Source organism: Pseudorca crassidens, chromosome 5 (genome assembly GCF_039906515.1).
Source record: "Pseudorca crassidens isolate mPseCra1 chromosome 5, mPseCra1.hap1, whole genome shotgun sequence".
NCBI lineage: Eukaryota > Metazoa > Chordata > Mammalia > Artiodactyla > Delphinidae > Pseudorca > Pseudorca crassidens.
This window is the reverse complement of record NC_090300.1, coordinates 115,803,459-115,824,592: the sequence shown is the minus strand read 5'-3', so window position 1 is coordinate 115,824,592 and position 21,134 is coordinate 115,803,459. Positions and strand designations below refer to the sequence as shown.

The 21,134-nt window shown below is 33.3% G+C and overlaps 1 non-coding gene across 1 annotated transcript; it reads left to right on the top strand.

Annotated features, from left to right (window-relative positions):
* The first annotated feature begins 4,827 nt into the window (after nt 1-4,827).
* TRNAG-ACC (transfer RNA glycine (anticodon ACC)) lies at nt 4,828-4,900 on the top strand. The gene has a single exon. It is a non-coding gene; the product is annotated as a tRNA-Gly (tRNA).
* Nucleotides 4,901-21,134: the final 16,234 nt, after the last annotated feature.

The window sequence follows — 21,134 nt, the reverse complement described above, 5'->3', positions numbered from 1 at the left end:
TTTCCTGGTGGCGCAGTGGTTGAGAGTCCGCCTGCGGATGCAGGGGACACGGGTTCGTGCCCCGGTCCGGGAGGATTCCACATGCCACAGAGCTGCTGGGCCCGTGAGCCGTGGCCACTGGGCCTGTGAGTCTGGAGCCTGTGCTCCGCAACGGGAGAGGCAACAACAGTGAGAGGCCCGCGTACCGCAAAAAAAAAAAACAAAACAAACAAACAAAAAAAAACAGGCTGGAAGCCAGGAATAATTCAAGTTTACTAAGGCAAAGTCTTTATTGTGTGTCCACTAAATGCACCAGGGGTTCAGGGAGGATTCTCCACCTTGACTAGTCATAACTAGAATGTCTCTCAGCCTAGTATGAGCTGTGAGAATTGTTCAGCTTGTATCTCTGAAGTCATTCTTTGCCTATGCTAATGGGGTTTCATCCTACTTACGTGCAGCTCAGTATTGGACGACAGATGCAAGGAGAAATTCAACTAGTTTTTAGAGATATTCTTTCTGTATACCTTCCTTCTCTCTGTCACTCTACCTGTGAAACTACAGGTGTATCTGCTTTCTCAGTCTCTGTCTCAATTCCGTGAGGCTGCTATCCTGTACTGTTATCTAGAGACTACCTCCTGGCAGAAAGCCAATGGAATTGTAGGGCTCACCAGGGATCATAAGTGGATCTATTTCTCTAAGGGATTATAGTCATGTGTTTCCTATTGTTTGAAGACTGGGATAAGTTGGGTTTTTTAAAGTGTATTTTTCCAGTTTTATAGTTGTTTATAGAGGGGCATATGAATGGTACCAATAACTCCATCATGTCAACAAGTAGGAGACTTTTAAAAGTTGTTATGCATAAAAATTTGCCCCCTTTGTTGAAATTTTCTTGAGAGAATACGTAAATGTTTTGAGAGCCTGTTTGACGTTGTGAGTCAGCCTAGACTTCAAAACCAGTCTCACATATTCTGATGAAGTGACTATTACACATGCTTTGGTTTAATGGGAATCTCCTCAAATTCAGATAAAGTATGAATTGGCAAATGAATGTCATGTTATGTAGATTTTTATTTCAGAAATATTAAATGTGTTTTGCTTAATTTTTAGATGTGCAAATGCTGCCACTTTATTTTCTAAAGGTTATACAACTCTTTATTATTTATAACTTTTAATTTTTTTTTCCATATAGCAACGCAAAATTCTTTTGGTATTTGTCTTTTGGGATTGGCCTACAAAGATGAATATATTTTCTCTACTTCATAATGCTATATAACTATTAGTTTTGCATGAAAATGTAATGGCATAAAGCCACTCATCATTTAAAAAGTAAAGTCTGGCTCATGCAGGAAATGCACTTACCATATTAAAATGTCCTTTAAGGCATTACTTAATCAAAATAATTGAACATATGGAGAAACAAATCTTAGCACTTTAATTTAATTGTTACAGAAAATACTATATTAACTGCTGATCCTTTGAGAAATTCAGAACAAGAGAAAATATTGCCTCTTCATAAAAGCACTGGCAACTTCCTATTGAGTTGGGAAAGGCAGTATACACACCTATCAAACAAGCATCAATTTATTGGATCATTACATAAAAGGCAATAGTTATTGGAAGAGAGTGGTACTTTATCCATTTCAATTTGAAGCAAGCCATAGTATAACAAATTAAAAAGAAAAAATTAGGTAATTGATATCTAGTAAAAGTTTTTAAAAGTTCCATATTTTAGAATATAGCTATTCAATAAACTAAAGTATGAAGTCAATATATCTCTTATAAATTAGATTAGTATAGCATGACCATATGGATACCATAAAGACTGAAATGTATTCTTTCACTCTGAAGACAAGTTTGTTTAAAAGTTTCATTAGTGCCAGTATGGATGTGGGTATGTTTTTTATTTAATGCAAATGGATACTTTTCACAAATTTTATTATTTTCTTCATATCATAAACTAAACACAAGTGACCACAAGTAATGTGTTGTAAATTCCCACAGGTCATTTAGCATTTCTTCATTCATTATCCTGAGTAAAATTTTGAATGGAATAGAACTCTACACTATGCAAGATGTGAATTTTTTCCAAATAGGTTTTGCTACATAACACAAAATTTATATTAAAACTCTATTCTTAACATAATAATACATGATTCTCTGTGTTCCAGAATAAATTATAATGTGGGAGATTCAATTTTTAAAAAATTCTGTTATTGATTTTGTGATTTAGAAAGGAACAAAGGAGAAAAGGATTGGAAAATGGTAGTGCAGTTTCTCAGTTAGGAATTTTGACAACTATCTACTGCCAGCTGCCAGTAATAGTCTTATTATTCTCAGGTTATCCAATTATAAATGTCTGCCTCACCTTTCACTGGCATTAGGTAAGTATGTAAGTATGTAAGTATTATGTAAGTATGCATGACTAATGCACAGGGACATAGGGTCACAATTTGTTTTTTACAAAACAATTTGTTTTTTACATAGCCCATTCTGTGAGACTGTCCCTAGCAACCTAGTATTTCCACCAAAAATATTTGGATTATAATTTTTCTATTTAAAAGTTCACCCAAGGATAGCAATCAAATTGGTCAAAGAAACCTCAATGGAAAGATTTTTTTAAAGGTCATAAATTTTATGATTTGAATCTAGTCTCAGAGCTTTGTACCCAAGAAACAATTTTGAGAAAAAGATCTTCAATAAATATTAGACACAGCCAGTATATTCAATCTGGACTAAAACAAATCATTAGATATGTTTTTCTTTTTACATATTTCTGTAAACATTATTTACTGATGAATTGATGGAGTTAATAACTGAGAGTATATTTCCTTAATGCCCATAAACAAAGTTTTGTTAAATTAACAACCCACAGATAACGAACAATTCTAATCTGATAAAATTTACATGCAATGCCCCATTTATTGGTCTCAACCAGCCTATTGGTTATGTATTATTATCGTCATCATTATTATTAATATTATTGTTAATTTTTTTTTTTCAGTACGCGGGCCTCTCACTGTTGTGGCCTCTCCCATTGCGGAGCACAGGCTCCGGACACGCAGGCTCAGTGGCCATGGCTCACGGGCCCAGCTGCTCCACGGCACGCGGGATCTTCCCAGAACAGGGTACGAACCCGTGTCTCCTGCATCGGCAGGCGGACTCTCAACCACTGCGCCACCAGGGAAGCCCTATTGTTAATATTTTAAAGATTAAGAGATAGAAGTTTAGAAAAGTTCAACTTGAGGAAAATTACAGTTAGTTAGTGACTAAATCCAAGTCTGTCCGATGGCCAAGACTTGCTCTTAATCCTTATACTATATTTCATTCGGTTTTTCCACAATGCCAATATTTTGCTGAATTAAACTAGTATGAATTGCTAAGTGACACAGAGTAGATGTTCAATTCTGAATATAATATTAGTTGCTTTGCACTCTGTTAGTTCACTTACTGGATTCATATACATTAAAAAAAGTTCATGTCTGCTCTTAGATAGGTATATTATGAATAACTTACATGGACAAAAAGTACCAACTAAGGGTGTATCATGACACTTGTTTAGCTCAAGAGTTACTGAAAATCAATATTTGTTTTAAAACAAAACACTGATTATCCACCAATATAATTTCGAAATAAAGTGTAAAAATAAGAAATAACTATTTTTGCTCATGTAGTAGTTCTCTTATGACATAGTATTTAAGGTACATTGTAGATTCCTTTTTAGATGCATATGTTAGATACCCTTGACATGTTATTTCTATTTTTGAGTAATGTTTTAATTAGAGAATGGTCATGCATCCTTTCTATGCATCATGTACTGATAATAATAAATTAGAAATAATAGTCTGCTTGAAACCCCATTTGATAAAACCTTTAGAATTTATTAATTATTAATTCTGAAAATTTTATTCTGATTGGTGAATCATATTATATTTTATTATGACATTGTTGTGAAATTCTAGTTTATGAATTGGAGTTCATTACTGTGGCAATTTCAGTGTCCTTTCTAAATGTCCTTTATCTCTTCACAAAATGTGTACACAATACTGGACTTTCATTTGATCTCACTGTTCATATTTTATTCTCTTTTAAACTGCCTTACTTACATAAATCATTCTCCTTAGATTGGATATTAGTAATTTTGTATAAGACAGGAACCATTTGATGAGCAATTCAATGTTGTTGTTGCAAGGTTAAAAAAGGCAGGTGTCTTAGAAGTCTGCCTGAACTAACTAAAATGATCTCATTTCAAGTGTGACCCAATCAAGGCTCTTCTATGCTACTAGGTATCAAAATTCCAATGCTTAATATTTGTTCAGAAAATATAAATATTACTGTTTTCTTTGGTTCTTGCAGTCAAATGTGCATCTATTATCCTTGGTATCTCTACCTATTGGTGTAAATTGGCATGCTTTAATGAAAAAGATAAAAATTCTAAACACAGAGTGGCTACAACATTATAAAAAGGTAAAAGTATAGAATATATTTACAACAAATATAGAAATAAGATGAAAACTTGGTAACAATAATTATACAGTTTGAAGTCAAAAAGTAATTGACTTGGGCTTCCCTGGTGGCGCAGTGGTTGAGAGTCGGCCTGCCGATGCAGGGGACTTGGGTTCATGCCCCGGTCCAGGAAAATCCCGCATGCCGCGGAGCGGCTGGGCCCATGAGCCATGGCCGCTGAGCCTGCGCGTCCGGAGCCTGTGCTCCGCAACAGGAGAGACCACAACAGTGAGAGGCCCGCATACCTCAAAAAAAAAAAAAGTAATTGACTTAAACTAAAATGCTTTTTAATAGTTTGATGATATTGTACAATTATTAATACTTTTTAAAGCAATTCTTGGGAATTCCCTGGCAGTCCAGTGGTTAGGACTCCACACTACCACTGCTGAAGGCCCAGGTTCAATCCCTGGTCAGGGAACTAAATTCCCACAAGCTGTGTAGAGTGGCCAAATAAATAAAACTATCTTAAAAAAAATAATAAAATAAAGCAATTCTTTCTTCATCTGTAAAATAGGTCTAATAGTAGCTACCATATAGGCTTTGTTTAGCAAGAAACACCTGCTTACCCCTCCAGGGAAGAAACTCTACTGCATAGAGGAATACAAAGGGCATGACAATGCCTGCTACCAGGAGCAGCAGCCCAAGGATATCAACACACTACAAGTGTCAGAGTTGTCAAGAAAGACATAAATGCAGACACTAGAAAGCATAACACTTTACTCACATAAAGAAGGGACAGAGCAAGATCAGCTTCAATAGTGAGTGTCAGTAGCCCATGGTCAGTGGGTTTCACCCAGCAACTGACAGAGAGATGGTATGCATGTACCTCTCATGTGCTGGAGGCAAAGGATGTTTTCCCTCCTCTCTGGGAACAGATATAGCAGTGGAGTTGGCCAGGTATCATGTGATGCACTTACCTTAAGCAGAACAAAAAAGTATACATCAAAGCCAGAACTGGAAAAGATATTCTCAAACAAGGGTATGTGATTTGTACAAGCTGTGAGGGCTCCTTACCTCCATGTAAAAAATGTTTCAGGCTTAAGACAGCTCTTACACAACCATACAAGGATGGGCAGGCTGTGCAAGTCTGCTTTTTCCAATAGGCTTCATTTGAATATTAATTAAAATAATGTATGGGATAGTTAAAATATGATAATAAATGGATAGACATATCATACTCCTGCATATGAAAAAAATATATGTTGTATACATGCTTGAATTAATTTATAGTTTATGGAATTTAAAATAAAATACTAGTAGGATTTCTTTTTTAACTTGGAAAAATGCTCTTAAAATTATATTACTAAAAAAAATACCAAAGATATTATAACATATTTCTAAAAGAAAAAAAAAAAGACTGGTCATGACAAAACATCAGTAATAGCTTAAGAATAATGAAAACAATTAAATGAATCAATTTCTGCCGGAATGAATTATGTATGAATAAAAAAGACAGCATCAAATACTACTAAGAGAATAGAAGTATCATTCAATGAATAAATATTTACTCAATTTAAAACCTGATTTCATACATTATATCAAAGTAAATTTGAGATTTATCAGTCTAGTGAAAGTTTTTAAAAGATTTAAAACTTTAAAAATTGAATTAGACATATCAAATTTAGTAGGTGGGCATAATATTATAATCTAAAAGCTTTTGAATATCAATAATATAAATAAAATGTTTTAAATAGGAAGAAGTAAATATTGTATACAACCAAAATTTATTCAAATTAGCTCTATCCTGACAAGTATATATGAGAAACAAAGAGAAATATCAAATGAATAGAAAATGAAATAAAAACAATCTGTAGCACAAAGACAGAAAAGAATAACTCACAATAAAGAGCAGAATACAGTTGACTTTTGAACAACATGGGTGTGAAGTGCAAGGGTCTACTCACCAGTGGATTTTTTTCAGTAAACATAGTACTATGTTTATGACCCACAATAGGTGGTATCCATGCATACTGAATGGGCTGATAAGAGAGCTGATTATGGGGTTTGAACAACTAGCGATTTTGGCAAACCAGGTGGGTCCTGAAACAAATCCCCAGCAGATACTGAGGGACAACTTTATTAAAATTTGAAAATTATTTAACTTGAAAATTAATAAGTGTAACTAATATTGAGTGCTTTATTAATGCTTAGTTTAATGCAAATGACTTAGCAGGATTGATCTTGTTTAATTATCAGAAAAACATAGTATGTTATTTTCTACTGCTTAAGAAAACAACATCTCAAAAAAGAATATAGTGAAGCTATGGTCATTGTAAATTAACCTTGCAAGAAATAATGCTAAACACAGAATCAACTACTGAAAGTGTTGTTTTTCATGGAGCTAAGTTTTCACAGTATATCTTTGTGGTAAAGAGCATGAGCTCTGATGTCTGATTGCCTGATATTGTATCTGAGTTTGCCGTACATTTGTTCTATGATCACAAGAGATAAAACCTCTCTGTGTCTCTGTCCTCATATCAATTAAGTGGGAACAGTAAGACTATCTACCTTGTAGGGTTCATGTGATAATAAATAAATCAAAACACATGAAGTTCTAACACCATGCCAGGCATGACATAAGTCCCAACTAGTTCTTTCCTGTGTATAAAACAGAGAAAGAACTAAAATACGAATGGCACACATATATGTAACAGAAACATTATTAATTTTATAATTAAAGCCCATACATATATAAATGTATACAATTAAAATTTATACATTTAACTATATACTAAATAATTTACTTTAGTTCAAGAAATTAAAACTATTTCACCAAGTTAATTTCTTATTTATATATTTGAAAGAAAAAAGAAAAACAATTAGGAACTTACATCACAGTCCTCAAAAAAAGAGTCATTGATAAAAATTTTGTTTTTAAAATACTCTGGTTACTTTTTGTTAATTCTGTTGTATAATTCAGAAGCTCTGATTATCCAACTGGGCATCCAATAATACAATTCAATTGAATTCTGACACCAATTCCTGAAGTTAGTGTCAGACTCCATGGTAAAGAGTTCATGGACTGTAAGAATTAACATTGTTAAAATATCCATACTACCCAAAATAATCTACAGATTCAACATAATCACTATCAAAATTCCAATGGCATTCTTCACAGAAGCAGAAAAAATGATCCTAAAATTTCTATGAAACCACAAAAGACCCTCAATAACCAAAGCAATCTTGAGAAAGAGCAAAGGAAGAGGTATTTCACCTTCTGAATTCAAACTATATTACAAAGCTCTAGTAATCAAAACAGTATGGTACTGGAAAAAAAACAGGCACACAGACCAATGACACAAGATCAAGAGCCCAGAAATAAAACCACATATATAGTCAACTGATATTTGACAAGGGAGTCAAGAATATACAATGCAGAAAGGATAATCTCTTCAGTAAATGATATTGGGAAAACTGAATAACCACATGCAAAAGAATGAAATGACACCTATCTTACACCACTCACAAAAATTAACTTGAAGTGGATTAAAACTTAAAGATAAGACCTGAACCCATAAAACTCATGGAAAAAGACACAGGGAAAAAGTTCCTTGACATTGGTCTTCACAGTGGCTTTTTGATTTGACACCAAAAGAACAAGCAACAAATGCAAAAATAAGTGGAACTACATCAAGCTAAAAGGCTTCTGTACAACAAGAGAAACAATCAATAAAATGAAAAGGAAACCTACAGAATGGGAGCTGACATTGGCAAGCTATATATCTGATGTGGGACTAATGTCCAAAATATACTAGAAACTCAATAGTAAATAAAATAAAATAAAATAAAAATAACCCAATTTTTTAAAATGGGCAAATAAACTGAATAAACACTTTTCCAAAAAAGATATACAAATGGTCAACAGGTATATAAAAAAAGTGCTGAATATCACTAATCATTAGGGAAATGAAAAGCAAAACCGCAATGAAATATCACCTCACACATGTTGGAATGACTGTTATCAAAAAGATAAGCAATAACAAGGGATGAAGAGTATTTGGAGAAAATGGAATGCTTGTACACACAATTGATGAGAATATAAATTTGTACAGTCACTAAGAAAAGCTATGAAGATTCCTCAAAAAAAAACCCCAAGAAACAATAGAACACCATGTGATCCAGCAATCCCACCTCTGAGTATACATCCTAAGGAAATGAGCTCCATGTCTCAAAAAGATATCTGCACTCCCATGTTCATAGCAACATTATTCACAATAGCCAAGATATGGAAACAACTTAGTTGCCCACTGATGGATGAATGGATAAGAAAATGTGGTGTGTATATAGAGGAATGGTATTGAGCCATTAAAAAAAAAAAAAAAGGAATCCTGTCATTTACAAAAACATGGATGAACGTGGAGGATATTGTGCTAAGGGAAATAAGCCAGACATAGATAAATAGTGCATTGATTAACTTATATGTGAAATCTGAAAAAGTTAAACTCCTAGAAAGAGATCAGACTGGTGGTTGTCAGGGACTGGGAGAAAAGGAGAAGATAGGGAGCTCTTGGTCATAGGGTACAATCTTTCAGTTATAAGATGAATAATTTCTGGGAATCTGATGTATAGCATGGACACTATAATTAATAATACTGTATTTTATACTTTTATTTGCTAAGAGAGTAGATCTTATGTGTTCTCAACACATGCAAACACACACACAGATATCCTGGAAATGAAAATTAGCTTGATTGTGGCAATCATTTTATAATCTATACATATATCAAACTATCACATTGTATACCTTTAATAAACTCAATTTTTATTTGAAAATTATACCTTGGTAAAACTGAAAAAAAATCAAGGAGGGAAAATAAGATATTTATCCTCACTCTGTATAGTCAACATTTGACTGGAGTTACTAGTCAGTAAAATCATACAAAAAGAAAGAAACTAAAGGGAAAAAAAAAAGAAACGGGAAGGGAAGAAGAGGGGATGGAATGAAAACAACATAAAACCAAACAAGTATATATATGGGAAGGAAAAAATGTAAAAATTAGTTTATTTGTAAAAGACACCTTCAACTACCTTAAAAGTCTTTTAAAAATGTTCAAAATTTCTTTAGAAATAAGTGAATTATCAAGATCCCAAGATGCAAGATCAATATACAAAATTCAAGTATAGTTTAATACAGCTCAAAAAAGAAATTAAAAATTTAAGTTTACATTTCCACTAAGACCAGGAACAAGACAAGGTTGCCCACTCTCACCACTATTATTCAACATAGTTTTGGAAGTTTTAGCCACAGCAATCAGAGAAGAAAAAGAAATAAAAGGAATCCAAATCGGAAAAGAAGAAGTAAAGCTGTCACTGTTTGCAGATGAAATGATACTATACATAGAGAATCCTAAAGATGCTACCAGAAAACTACTAGAGCTAATCAATGAATTTGGTAAAGTAGCAGGATACAAAATTAATGCACAGAAATCTCTGGTATTCCTATACAATAATGATGAAAAATCTGAAAGTGAAATTAAGAAAACACTCCCATATACCATTGCAACAAAAAGAATAAAATATCTAGGAATAAACCCACCTAAGGAGACAAAAGCCCTGTATGCAGAAAATTATAAGACTCTGATGAAAGAAATTAAAGATGATACAAATAGATGGAGAGATATACCATGTTCTTGGATTGGAAGAATCAACATTGTGAAAATGACTCTACTACCCAAAGCAATCTACAGATTCAATGCAATCCCTATCAACTACCACTGGCATTTTTTACAGAACTAGAGCAAAAAATTTCACAATTTGTATGGAAACACAAAAGACCCCGAATAGCCAAAGCAATCTTGAGAACGAAAAATGGAGCTGGAGGAATCAGGCTCCCTGACTTCAGACTATACTACAAAGCTACAGTAATCAAGACAGTATGGTACTGGCACCAAAACAGAAAGATAGATCAATGGAACAGGATAGAAAGCCCAGAGATAAACTCACGCACATATGGTCACCTTATCTTTGATAAAGGAGGCAAGAATATACAGTGGAGAAAAGAAAGCCTCTTCAATAAGTGGTGCTGGGAAAACTGGACAGGTACATGTAAAAGTATGAAATTAGAACACTCCCTAACACCATACACAAAAATAAACTCGAAATGGATTAAAGACCTAAATGTAAGGCCAGACACTATCAAACTCTTAGTGGAAAACATAGGCAGAACACTCCATGACATAAATCACAGCAAGATCCTTTTTGACCCACCTCATAGAGAAATGGAAATAAAAACAAAAATAAACAAATGGGACCAAATGAAACTTAAAAGGTTTTGCACAGCAAAGGAAATCTTAAACAAGACCAAAAGAGAGCCCTCAGAATGGGAGAACATATTTGCAAATGAAGCAACTGACAAAGGATTAATCTCCAAAATTTACAAGCAGCTCATGCAGCTCAATAACACAGAAACAAACAATCCAGTCCAAAAATGGGCAGAAGACCTAAATAGACATTTCTCCAAAGATATACAGACTGCCAACAAACACATGAAAGAGTGTTCAACATCATTAATCATTAGAGAAATTCAAATCAAAACTACAATGAGATATCATCTCACACCAGTCAGAATGGCCATCATCAAAAAATCTAGAAACAATAAATGCTGGAGAGGGTGTGGAGAAAAGGGAACCCTCTTGCACTGCTGGTGGGAATGTAAATTGATACAGCCACTGTGGAGAACAGTATGGAGGTTCCTTAAAAAACTAAAAATAGAACTACCATACAACCCAGCAATCCCATTACTGGGCATATACCCTGAGAAAACCATAATTCAAAAAGAGTCATGTACCAAAATGTTCATTGTAGCTCTATTTACAATAGCCAGGACATGGAAGCAACCTAAGTGTCAATCATCGGATGAATGGATAAAGAAGATGTGGCACATATATACAATGGAATATTACTCTGCTATAAAAAGAAACGAAATTGAGATATTTGTAGTGAGGTGGATGGACCTAGAGTCTGTCATAGAGAGTGAGGTAAGTCAGAAAGAGACAAACAAATACCATATGCTAACACATATATATGGAATCTAAGAAAAAAAAAAGGTCATGAAGAACCTAGGGGTAAGACGGGAATAAAGACACAGACCTAGTAGAGAATGGACTTGAGGATATGGGGAGGGGGAAGGGTAAGCTGTGACAAAGTGAGAGAGTGACATGGACATATATACACTACCAAACCTAAAATAGATAGCTAGTGGGAAGCAGCCGCATAGCACAGGGAGATCAACTCAGTGATTTGTGAACACCTAGAGGGGTGGGATATGGAGGGTGGTAGGGAGGGAGACGCAAGAGGGAAGAGATATGGGAACATATGTATATGTATAACTCATTCACTTTGCTATAAAGCAGAAACTAACACACCATTGTAAAGCAATTATAGTCCAATAAAGATGTTAAAAAAAAATTAAGTTCAAAAGTATAATTTAAAATTAGCATTAAAATATGTGGCCTTAAATTTAACAAACTATATACAAGTACTGCACATTGAAAGTTACAAAGCATTGTCTAGAGTAATGAAGAAAGGCCTTAGTAAATGTGTAAATGTCTTTTCATAGATCAGAAAACAAAAAGATAAAAATTTCACCTGTTAAATTCATCTATACATTCAGTGTAATCCCAATCAAAATACTTTGTCAAAATTAACAAACTTTTTCTGAAATTCATAATGTGTATTTATTCTGATGCCCATATATATTATATAGATAGATAGATAGATATAGATATAGATATATAGACATCAGAATATATAGTTACCTACCTCTGGGAATACTGTAGATTTGCTGGAAAGGGGCAAAAGGGACATTCTGGGGTGATATAAATATTTTATATGTTAAATGTGGTATGTTTACATGATAGCTGGATACTAACAATATTCATAGGATTAATTAAATTGTATTTTGTGGGAAAAATGAAGAATAACATTTAAAATCTAATTAAAATAAAAATGCATTTTTTCCATTTGATGTATAGCTCTAATATCAAAAAACATTATTTCAGCTAGGTATTAATAAGATAAAAATGTATAACAAATGATATTTTAAAAAAACGATTCAAAGCTAATGATTTTGTTTGCATTTGAGAGTGGTAGAATGATCAATGTTACATTACAATTTCTGCTCGTACATTTGTCTTCGTTGGTAAAATGAGGACTGTCAGAGATTGAGAATCAAGCTCATAGCAAATTTAATGTGACTTGCTTTATCTCTATTCTTAGCAGTGTTTTACGAGATGAAATATTAAATGTACAAAGCACATGTAGATTTTCCTTGTTAATAATAAAACGTTTGTAATTCCTTGTTTGCTTTTTTTAATGTTGACAAGATCATGAAGTAGACACAACCTGAGAAAAGGGAACTATAGTCTCAACAATAAAGTCATAAATGACTTCTTTTAATCACAGTAGCTTTGAATATCTTGAAACTTAAATTAGAGTTGTGAGTTATCAATTATCATTAAGACAGAGAGATAGCTATTATGAGTCCAAAAATATAATATTATGAAATATTACAAAATACATTCAAATTGTGCAAATTTTATTGTATTTCCTTTAATCACTGAGAAAGCATACAATTACACATAATGATAAATTCAGTGTAATTTATAAAAGTAAAAAAAAAATTTGCAATATTTTCTGCAATAATTATACTTATCCATATATTACCAATTCATTACATTGTTTGGTCTAATATATGCATGATCATGATTTATCTCTGAACCTCAGTATTGTTTAAATTTTTAAAAAATATTGCCCATTGCTACTGCCTTTGTTAGTATTTTTCATAAAATAAAGACATCTGTATATGTATATACTATGGAATAAAAAATAATTATTAATTATGAATGCCTTTATTTTGTGACTCACTAAAATATAATTGTCTGTTAAATGGACAGTAATCCAAAATAATGATTAAATTTAGTTATCGCTATTATTTTACCAACTTTCAGTTATATGAAAATGAGTATGTGATTGAGTATATTTGAAAAAGAGTAGATACATGTATATGTAATAACTTAATCAGTTTGCTGTATACCTGAAATTAACATATCATTGTTAATCAACTATACACCAAAATAAAAAAATTTAAAAATAAAAATGTCTTACAATGGAATAAGAGTCTGATAAATAAAGAACTAAAAATCAATCATCTTGTCAATAACTGTAAATAAAATTTGTTCAAAATTATAAAAACCAAAATAAAATAAAATAAAATACATGCTGAAAGCTTATCATATTTGGCAAATAAACCAAGCCAAATAAACTTAGATTCAAGAAATTCAGAAAATTCCAAACCGGATACCTCAAAGAAATATATACCCAGAGCATCATAATCAAAAAGACAAAAAGACAAAGAAAAATTATTGAAAGCAGTTATAAAACCACAATATACTACTTATGGGGGAATGATTATTTGAATAACTGCATTTTTTATCAGAACCCATGAATGCCAAAAGTAACATTCTTATATATTCAAATGAAAAAAAACTTATCCAGAATGTTATATTTAGTAAAAATACCTTTCAGGAATGAGGCTGAATAAAAGAATAAGACAAAAAGTAAGAAAATTCTATGGCAGCAGATGTGCGCTAAAGGAATTGCTGAAATAAATTCTTCAAAAAGGAAAACAAAACCAGAAGGAAACTTGGTACACTAAATATGAAGAAAAGGCAAATGAAATGGTATATATCTGGCTAAATCTGATAAGGTGTTCCTTTCTCTTGATGGCTTTGAAGTATGTTTGTTGATTAAAAATAAATTTTAAAATATTTGATGGGTTTGTCAATATACAAGGATGTAATACATAAAGCAACTGCAACATTAAGCAGTGTAAAGAGATCTATATGATGGTAATGTTTCCACACTCCATTTCAAGCATTAAAATGTTGATTCTAAGTAGACAGAGGTTAATTAAGTATGTAGGCTGTGATCTATTGATAAACTACAAAACCAAGCAACAATATATAAAAATATGAAAAGATAATAAAAACATAATATATTAATTAAAGTGAAATGCTAAAAATGTTCATATACTGAAAAGATGACAGGAAAGGGAAAAGAAAACTGAAAGAGAAGAAACTGGAAGTGAAAAATATAATGGTAAACATAAATCAAAAGATATTAATAATATAATAATCATAAATGGTTTAAACATATTAAAGTGAGAAAATGACAGACTGGATTTAAAAAAAGATCCAAATACATGCTATTTAAGGAAACTCACTTCAAATATAATGCTATAGGTAAGTAAAAAGTAAAAGGATGGGAAGTCCTATACCATGCAAACACCAATTAAAAAAAAAAAAGGCTGAAATAGCTACATAAATGTCAGACAAAAAGACTTGAGAGCAAAGTAAATCACAAATGAAAAAGAAGGTAATTGAATAATGATAATGATATATTGATATCTTTGATATAATTATGTTTTTTAAGATCAATATATTAACACACTGCTAGTAAGATGGACAAAGGAAAAATGAGAGAAGACAGTAACTAGCAATATCAGGAATGAAGGAGAAAATATTGCTACCAATATTTCAGACATTTAAAACCTAACTTTAGGGCTTCCCTGGTGGCGCAGTGGTTGAGAGTCCGCCTGCCGATGCAGGGGACACGGGTTCATGCCCTGGTCCGGGAAGATCCCACATGCCGCGGAGCGGCTGGGCCCGTAAGCCATGGCCACTGAGCCTGCGCATCCGGAGCCTGTGCTCCACAACGGGAGAGGCCACAACAGTGAGAGGCCCGCGTACCGCAAAACAAACCAACAAACAAAAAACCTAACTTTATATAAGTTTTAGTAGATTTGCTTTTTGAGAAGTTTCACTATTTCTACTAATTTTAAAAATTTCTTTCATGTTTTCATTTACTATTTAATGTCTGAAATGTTGATATTTTCAAATCATTACATTGTACACCTTAATTTTACACAAGATTATAATGTATCTCAATTAAGCTGAGAAAAAAAGCGATAACTGAAAGAGTTCTATAACCTTTAAATAAATTTATTTTGTAGTTAAAAATATTTTTTCAAATATTAAGTCTACAACTCCAAAAGCACAATCCATGAAAGAAATAATGGAAAGCAAGATTAAATTAAAATTAAAAACTTCTCCTCTGTGAAAGACAATATCAAGAGAATAAGAAAACCAGCCACAGGCTTAAAAAAATATTTGCAAAAGACATGTTTGATATAGAACAGTTATCTTAAATATCCAAATAAGTCTTAAAACTCAACCATAAGAAAATAAACAACTTGATTAAAAAATGGGCCAAAAACCTTAATAATATCTCACCAAAGAAGATATACAGATGGCAAATAAGCATATGAAAAGATGCTCCACATCATATGTCATCAGGGAAATGCAAATTAAAACAACAATGAGATACTATTACACACTTATTAGCATGGCCAGAATCTGGAATACTGACAACACCAAATGCTGACAAGATAGTGGACAACAGAAATTCTCATGCATTGCCAGTGGGAATGCAAAATTGTACAGCCATTTGGTAGGTTGTTTGGTAGATAGTTTGACAGTTTCCTAGAAAACAATACATACTTTTACCATACAATCCAGCAATTGCTTTCCTTGATATTGCATTCCTTGGAGTTGAGAACTTATATTCATAAGAAAACCTGCATATGGATGTTTAGAGCAGCTTTATTCAGAATTTTCAAAACTTGGAAGCAACCAAAAGGTCCTTGTAAACTGGTTCATCCAGACAATAGAATAATATTCAGAACTAAAGAGAAATAAGTTATCAAGCCACAAAAAGACATGGAGGAAACTTAAATACATATTACTAAGTAAAATAAACCAATCTGAAAAGGCTATACACTGTATGATTCCAATTATATGACATTCTGGAAAAGGTAAAAATATGGAGTTTGTAAAAAATCAGCAGTTGCCAGGGGTTGGGAGTAGGAGGTAAGTAGACAGATCCCAGAGGACTTTAAGGGCACTGAAAACACTGTATGATACCATAATGATGGACATATATCATTATACATTTGTCCAACTCCATAGCATGCACAAAACCAAGAGTTAATCCTAACATAAACTATGGACTCTGAGTGATTGTGACCTGTCAACATAGAATTATTAATTGTAACAAATGTACCCCTCTGGTGGGGGATGTTGATAATGGGAGAGTTGCTATGTATGTGTGGGAACAGGGGGTAAATGGGAAATCTTTGTATTTTCCCTTCAAATTGAACCTAAACTGCTCTAAAAAAAAAAAAATTTAAAAATTAAAAAAAATTAAGGCCTGGAAATATTCCGTGATGAATTATATGAAACAGTTAATGTCAACACTGATTTTACACCATTTCTTTTGGAAAACAAAAAGGAGCAAACACTTTCCAACTCACTTTCTGAAGCTGGCCTTACACTGACATCAAAACCAAAACAAAAAAAGAAAAGAAAAAGAAAACTGAAGACAAGTATGCCTCATAAATATAGATGTAAAAACCATCAGTAAAATTTTAGCAAATCAAAGGTTAAATACATCATGGCCAAGTAGGGTCTATACTGGGAATGGAAGGTTGGTTTCTTATATGAAAGTAAATCAATACAATCCTCCACTTCTTAAAGAAGAAAAATCACAGTATCATATTAACTGATGAAGAAATAAAAAATATATATATTTAGTAAAATTCACCTTATGTCAATAACAATAATTCTCTGCATACTGAGGGTAGAGGGGACATTCTCTACCTAATAAAGGATATCTACAAAACAAAGCAAAATAACAAAACAACTACAGTTAACATTATATTGAACAGTGGAAGACTGAATGCAACCACCACCCCCCACCATTAGGAACAAAGTACATACATCTTCTCTCAACATTCTGATTCAGCATCACATTGGAAGACCTACACAGTTCAATAAGACAAAAAATCTAAAATAAAATGAAGGATAAAAACTGCCACTATTTGCATATGATATGATTGTCTACATAGAAAATCCCAAAGAACCTACAAAAACTCACTACAATAATATATGAGTTTAGAAAAGTTGTAAGATACAAAGTCAATAAAACAAACAAATCAATTATATTTCTATAAACTAGGAAGAAACAATTGAATATCAAAATTGAAAAAATTCATTTATAATAGCTCCAAAGAAATAAAGTAATTAAGTCTAACAAAATCTGTGTAAGATCTGTATGATGAAAACTACAAAATGCAGAGGTAAAAAAAGCACTGGAGAAGATGGCAGTGTAGGAAGATACCAAACTCACCTTCTCCCATGGACACAACACAACAAATCTACAACTACATGTGGAATAATTCCCTTGGAAAGGGACCTGAAAACTGGATGAACAGAGCCTCCACAACAAAGGGTAAAAGGACGGCATTTTGAGATAGGAGAGAAAGAGATATAATCTCACCAGAAAAGAAAAAACAAAAATCAAAAAGCCCAGCAGCAGTGATCCACAATCAGGAGGGATCACAAAAATACAATTTTTTTCCTTGGGGAGGAAGGGATTTGTGATCCACATCAGGCATTCCAGCCCCTATTTCCTGCGCAGGAGAAATGAGCTCCCATAGACCTCCCTTAGAAAACCAATGGGAAATATGTCCAGGAAAACTATAGAACTGTAGGAAGTGAAAAACCTGCTTTTAAAAGGCTCATGTACAAACTCACTGGGCCTAAAAACTAGCACAAAAATGGCAGATTGAAAAGTGCCTAGACCATAGGCTAAGGGGACCCACTTACTAAACTTGAAGCATATGCCAGAGAGGAAGAAACAAGTTAGGATGCTCCCCATCTACTGAGACACTGGTGGGAGCCATTTTTGTGATGTTAAGCCACCTTGTGAATGCAGGCACTTCAGGAACCATTCTGAAATTCTCCCTCTAACCTGTTAGCACTGGTGGGTACACGCAGATGAAAATCCTGCCCATCTGAGACCTCACAGACCACCAAGTGATAGCCCTGCCCACCAGCATGCACAGTAGTCAAGTGCAGGCCTCAAAGACAGGCCAGGGTCCAGCTCTGCCCACCAGCATCTGGCAGCAGCTGTGGCTCAGCCTCACATGTCCAGGGGACAGGCTGCCCACCAGCTCTGCATAGCAGCTATGACTGGACTCCATAGCCAGTCTGCAGGCCAGCTCCACCCACCAGCACACCACAGCAGCAGCCAGAGACCCACCACAACAGAAGCCTATGTAAGGGACACCCCTTGAATACTTGGCACTGGTGGCCAGGCAGGATTGTGCCTCTGAGCCCCACAGCACTTCTCCTAAATAAGGCCACTCCTTTAAGACTGGGAGAGGTAGCCGATTTACCTAATACACAAAAACAAGCATAGGGAATTAGGCAAAATGGGGAGACAGAAAAATATGTTCCAATCAAATGAACAATACAAAAACCACAGAAAAGGAAAAAAATGAAATGGAGATAAGCAATCCACCCAACAAAGAATTTAAAGTAACGGTAATAAAAATGCTGACTGTACTCAGAAGATTGGATAAACACAATGAGCACTTCAACAAAAAGACAGAAAATATTGGGAAATACCAAGCAAAGTCATAAGTAAACTGAAAAATATGTCAGAGGGATTCAATAGCAGACTGGGTGAGGAAGAAGAACAAATCAGCAAGCTGGATGACAAAACAATGGAACTCACCCAGACTGACCAGGAAAATGAAAAAAAGAATTTTAAAAAGTGAAAATAACCTAAGGGACTTTTGGGACAACATCAAATGGAATAACATTCACATTACATGGGTTCCAGAAAGAGAAGAGAGAGTGAAAGTGCTAAAAAAAAATTATTTTAGGAAACAGTGGCTGAAAGATTCCCTAATCTGGGGAAGGAAAGAGATGTCCAGGTCCAGGAAGCCCAGAAATTTCCAAATAAGAGGAATCCAAAGAGATACGCATCAGGACACATTACAATTAAAATGGTAAAAGTTAAGCATAAAGAGAGAATCCTAAAAGCAGCAAGAGAAAAACAACTAGTTATCTACAAGGGAAACCCCATACAGTTATCAGCAGATTTTTTTCAGCAGAAACTTTACAGAGCAGAAGGGAGTGGTATGACATATTCAAAGCACTGAAAGAAACAAACAAACAAAAAAACCTTTCAATCAAGAATTCTCTAACCCTCGAGATTATCATTCAGAATTGAAGGAGAGAGCAACAGTTTCCCAGATAAGCAAAAGCTAAAAGAGTCCATTAACACTAAACAAGAAATGTTAAGGGACATCTTTAAGCTGAAAAGGAGTGTCACTAAAATTAGTAATGAAAAAATATATGAAAGTAAAAATCTCACTGGAAAAGGTCAATATACAATAAAGGTAGTGGATCAATCACTTATAAAGCAAACACAAAGGTTAATATACAAAAGGAATAAAATTACAATAGTCAGTCAAGGGGTACATAAAATAAAACAATGTAAAATGTGTCATTAAAAGTATAAAACATGGAGGGTAAAAAGATAGAGCTTTGGAATATGTTCAAATCTAAGTTGCTATCAATTAAAGCAAGCTACTATTTACATAGGATGCTATAAGTGAACCTCATGGTAACCACACGGAATCATTTGCTTTACATACACAAAAGAAAATGAGAAGTGAATCTAAACATAACTGTAAAGAGAACTATCAAAAAACAAGGAAAGACAGAAAGAAGATAGGAAAAAAGAACTACAAAAACAGCCAGAAAACAATTAACAAAATAAATATTAAAATATCAATTGACAAGATTAATAGTAAAAAAAGAAAAATAATTTTGAGGAGAATTTCTAGACTTATTTCTTCATGTGAATACAAAATCTTGAATCTCATTAAAACAAAAACTTTCCTTGCTGATTAACATTTTTCCAAATATAATAGTGTCATTTGGTCTGTGAAAGAAAAAAGGGTTTAAAGTTTCACACTACCTAAATAAGATGACAGTTCTAATATTTTATGTTTTTTTCCATCTGTGTACAAACATTGGTGATCAGGGTTCTGATTATATGCTGTGAAATAACAACTGTAAGACAAATCTAATTTTTTTTTCATTCCTTATATCTGATGTGTTAACTTGGATAGCAAAGAAGAGAGAAAAAACACAGTTTGCAAATATCAACTGGATATCTTTTCCACTCATCTTTATATTTACAGCTCTGCATTGTGGTTTAGATCAAGTTACTTAAACTTTCTGAATCTTCTATTGAAGTGGTGATAAGCCACCCTCTGCTGAGTCATGGGAATTAAATGAGAAAACATACACAAACATACCTGCTCAAAATACAACATTTAGTGGAACCAGATACATAGAACTCAACAACAAATAGAATAAGTAAATAAATATGAAGACATGATCTAGCATAGAGACAAAATTACAAAGGATTTCAAGGAATTTCCAAGTAGGTTATTTGGTTTGAAAATGGAAAAAATAAAAGAGAATGGAATAACAGTTTCAACATAAATTTTTTAAAATGTGGTATTGTATGTTTACAAGTAATGCAAAAACTTCACAAATAGTCTCCCTGCTTCTATTTCCACATTCTCCTGCCCACCATACACTGAAACAAACCTACAATGCAGTTTTTCACAAAGCAACCAGAGTGAACGTTTAAAAATAAAATCAAGCTTGCCCACACCCCTTCCCATATACTGTTATGGCTACCATTGTGTTCAGGAAAAAACAACAACA